Consider the following 4199-nt stretch of genomic DNA (forward strand, 5'->3'; position numbering starts at 1 on the left):
GAGGTGGTCTGCAAGAGATGGGTGGAGAGATGCCTAGATATCCATTTACAAATTACATGGGAGCCTGGTGCTGGTGGCTTATGCATGCAATCTTAGCTACTCAAGAGACTGTGGTCTGAAAATAACTTCAAAGTCAGCTTAGGCTGGAAACTGTGAGACTCTAATCTCCACTAAAGTACAAAAACAAAACAAAACAAAAAGCTTGCAATGTGGTAGAACACTAACCTTGAAAAAAAGATGCTGAGGGACAATACCCAGGCCCTGAATTCAAGTACCAGGACTAGCCCCCCCCCAAAAAAAATGTTCCTTCTTTTTCAAGGTGAAAGTTTTGTACACTAACTGGACACATTTTTTGGCCAGTCCTGGGGCTTGAACTCAGGGCCTGAGCACTGTCCTTGAGCTTTTGCAAGGCTGGAGCTCTGCCACTTGAGCCACAGCACCACTGCTGGCTTTTGTTTTCCATGTGGTACTGTAGAATCGAACCCCAGTCTTCGAGCATGCTAGGCAGGTACTCTACCACTAGGCCAAACTTGCAGCCCCAAACTGGACACATTTTGATTCTGCTTAAAACAAAGTAACTTTATTGGAAACACTAGGCTAATAGGTAGGGAGAATTAATGAATGTACCATCAGGCAATGTGAGTCCCAAGCTTGGGGACAGTCCCAACTCAGTACTAATCTGTGTTGCCAAGGACGAGCTTGTCAAACAGGTACTCATTCATCCCATCCTTCTTCTGGCGCAGTTCAGTCAGGAAGTTAGCCACCTTCTCCACATTCTCCATCTGGTGACGCAGACAGTGGCGTTTGACAAAGCTGTACAGGTGCGGATCGCTCTTGCTGATGGCCAGCTGGTACAGCTCCACGAAGCTCTCAGTGATGGTGGTCTCCAGGTAGAAGGAGCACTCCATGGCCTGGAGGCCACTGCGCCAGTCATCGCGGTCTGGCTTGGAAATACGACGCAGGGTGAAGCGGCCTCCACGATCATTCTGCATCCACATCAGCTTCTCCGTGATCTTGGTCCACTCATGGGATCGGCGCAGGAAGAAACGGGAGAAGTTTTTCAAGGCCACGTCGTAACGGTCACAGTAGAAGGCCAAAGACAGATACACATAGGATGCGTACAGCTGAAGGTGGATCAGGTTATTGACTGCGCTCTCGCAATCGCGGTGGTAATTCTGTCGGATCTGCGCAGGTGGCGGAGGCATCGCAGCGGCTGGAACAGGTGCTAGCACAAAGGCGAAGATCGGCAGGGCTCGAGGGCCTCGGGGTGGGCAGCGGTGGCAACGGCGGCGGCGGCGGTGCCGCCGTCCTCTTGGGAAAGCCATGGCGTCTGGCCGAGTGGGCAGGGCCCGTTTCCCTGGAGCAAATCTGCTGCGTCACCGGAAGTGGCCAGTAGAGGCCGGAAATGACCAGGTGGGCTTCGGGAAAGTCAAACAGCAAGTCCTGAGCACTGAGTTAATTGCACAATCCAAATGACTGCCCTAAAGACCTATAGGATCTTTTCAAAGCAGCATATAAATAAGACACAAATATTTTCTGCTGAGGGCCCGTGGGCCATGCTTATAATCCTGGTCAGAGGACTGAGATTTGAGGATCATTGTTCAAGGCCAGCCCAGGCAAGAAACTTTTTGAAACTCTTATCTCCAACTAATTACCCAAAAAGTTAGCTGGAAGTAGAGCCGTGGCTCATGTGACAGAGCATCAACCTTGATCAAAATAACTCAAGTAAGACCAACAAGCCTTGAGTTCAAGACCTAATACCAGCAGCATAAGTAAATAAAGTTAAATACCAGTTATTGGAAAAGCTAATCAAATACCTTGATTCTTTAAATAAGTTACCAAACTATTAGTAACATTAATTTTTTTTTATTTTAAGTTGAATTTTATTGTCGAGGTGATGTACAGAGAGGTTAGTTGCATATGAATAAGGTAGTACATAGTCAAACATTTTTACCCCTCTTGTTGGGAGCCAAGTGCAGGCTCAGGCTGGCCCATGAATCTGCATCACTGACTAAGATAACCACACAAAGAAATGAGTTATTGTATGACAACATGCCTATGAACTTTGCGCTATATTGTCGGTATTGTGAATCACTTTCTGCTGAGACTTGATTACCATTGGTACAAGTGTGTTATTGCTTTATCACTCTCTGCTGAGAACTATAGTGAGAGTAAACACGTGGACCTCAGCCACCCTGCCCACCTTTGTGCTGATAGGCTCCTGCACCCTATATCAGCTGAATGTACTTCCTCAATAAACGAGCTCCTGCCTTGACCTTTCTCCCTGATGTGTCTGATTGTCCTCCGGTGAGGGAGGGCTAGGTGCAGGCAGTCGGTCGGCCCTCTCCTTTCTTAGCTCTTTGATCATGACCATTCTAACTGGAGTGAGGTGCAATCTTTACAGTGGTTTTGATTTGCCTTTCTTTCATGGGCAGAGATATTGAGCATTTCTTCATGTGTCTATAGGCCATTCTTATTTCTTCTTCAGAAAAGACTCTCTTTAAGTCTTCGTCCCATCTTTTAATGGGATGGTTGTTTCTTTGGAGATTGGTTTTGGAGTGATTCAATTTTTTGAGCTGTTGATATATTTTAGATATGAGGCCTTTGTCCATCGTATGGTTAGTGAAGATCTCCCACTCTGTAGGTTTTCTAGTTAATTTGCTAGCTATGTCCTTTGCCATACAGATCGCTTCCCTACTTTTTTTAAAAAAATTGTTTTGTTTTATTTTGTTTTTTTTGGGGGGGGCTTACTATATGGCTCAAGCTGGAACAGTGCTCACCATTTTACTGCCTCAGCTTCTTGATTGCTATAATTACAAGTGTGTGGTATCATGCCTAACCTTTGTCTCCCTGTTTTAGGAATGCTCCTCTGTTATTTCTGTACTTTTTACTTATTTTGCCTGACAGTGACTGGCTTGCTAAGAAAAAGTGATAGAAGGAGCATTCTGGGATTTATAAGAGGATGGGCAGCCTTTTCTTCTATTTAGAAGTTTTTCTCTTGGGATACTTCTCTTTTGAATCTAGTTATCATGCTGTGAGATCAAACCACATGAAACCATAAGAAGGAATAAACAGAGCAGAATGTCTGAGATGATAGTCAATACCAACTGCCAGCCATGTGAAATGAGTCATTTGGGCTATTACAAATTACCATAGCACCGTCTAAGATAGCAAAGAAAAAATACCCACTGATCTGATAGCCTGTGCAAATAGTTATGACTAAGTGAGTTTTCTTTTGTTTTAAACTACTAAGTTTTGTGAATGGGAGGGGTTGCTAGGCAGCCAAAGGTAATTGAAACTACTTTTTTTTATCACTACAATGGGCCCACAAAGGAAAGAAAGAAATGAAGTCTGGAATCCCCTGAAAGGTGACATCTGAACTGATGAGTAGAAATACTTTTCTTATCAGAAGTAGGGTAGGGAGAAAGGTGAAGAAAAGCTTTCCAGGGAATCATCCCACATGATGAAAGACACAGTGGTATGAGGCATGTATGCAGAACTACAAGCACTTTCAGATGGGTGGTATGTGATTAAAGGGAGAGCTCAAGTGTCTTCAGAAAAAAAAAATGTGAAAACTCAGGAATACAGCCCTGAGATTTAGTTTTTTACCAGCGGGGACACTTTTGTCGTTTCAGATTAGAGTACAAAAGTCAGATTTTTGTCAATTCTCACAGTGAGAAATAGATTAGGGGGCATCAAATTGTAGAGTAAAATAGTAGCTGTGAGAGTTTTGCGATGATGCAGGGAAAGAAGATGAGATGTGTAGAACAGGGTGTGAGAAGGGCAATGCAGAGAAAGAATACACTCAAGTACGATTGAGGTGCCAGACAAAATTTGAAGACAGCTGTGGGTAATGAAGGAAAGAGAAAAATCCAGAGTTCTCACAATGCAGACTTTACTTCACCATTCTTTGAGACTGACAATGCAGGAAGCCAAGCAGGTAGGGAGAAGAATATAAGTGAACCTTTTGTCCTGGGTCATTCAAGAACAGATCCCCTATAGAAAAGTGACTAGTGGGTTCAGAATTCAGGTGAAAGAGCTTGATTAATTTCCAGAATGTGTGGGAAAATGAATCTCCTTTGTACACATTTATTTCATTTCAGAGTAATAGATTAGGGAAGAGCATGTCTAAAAGATGTCCTGTAAGTAGTCAGTTCCCAAGAGAGGTGATGTAACGTAACCAGTAAGAAGTGGTATTA

The 4199-nt window shown here is 43.8% G+C and overlaps 1 pseudogene; it reads right to left on the reverse strand.

Annotated features, from left to right (window-relative positions):
- Positions 1–674: 674 nt before the first annotated feature.
- Positions 675–1325, reverse strand: LOC150040520 (ferritin heavy chain pseudogene; annotated as a pseudogene).
- Between the last annotated feature and the right edge of the window lie 2874 nt (positions 1326–4199).

Source organism: Megascapheus bottae, chromosome X (genome assembly GCF_031878675.1).
Source record: "Megascapheus bottae isolate mThoBot1 chromosome X, mThoBot2.hap1, whole genome shotgun sequence".
Taxonomy (NCBI): domain Eukaryota; kingdom Metazoa; phylum Chordata; class Mammalia; order Rodentia; family Geomyidae; genus Megascapheus; species Megascapheus bottae.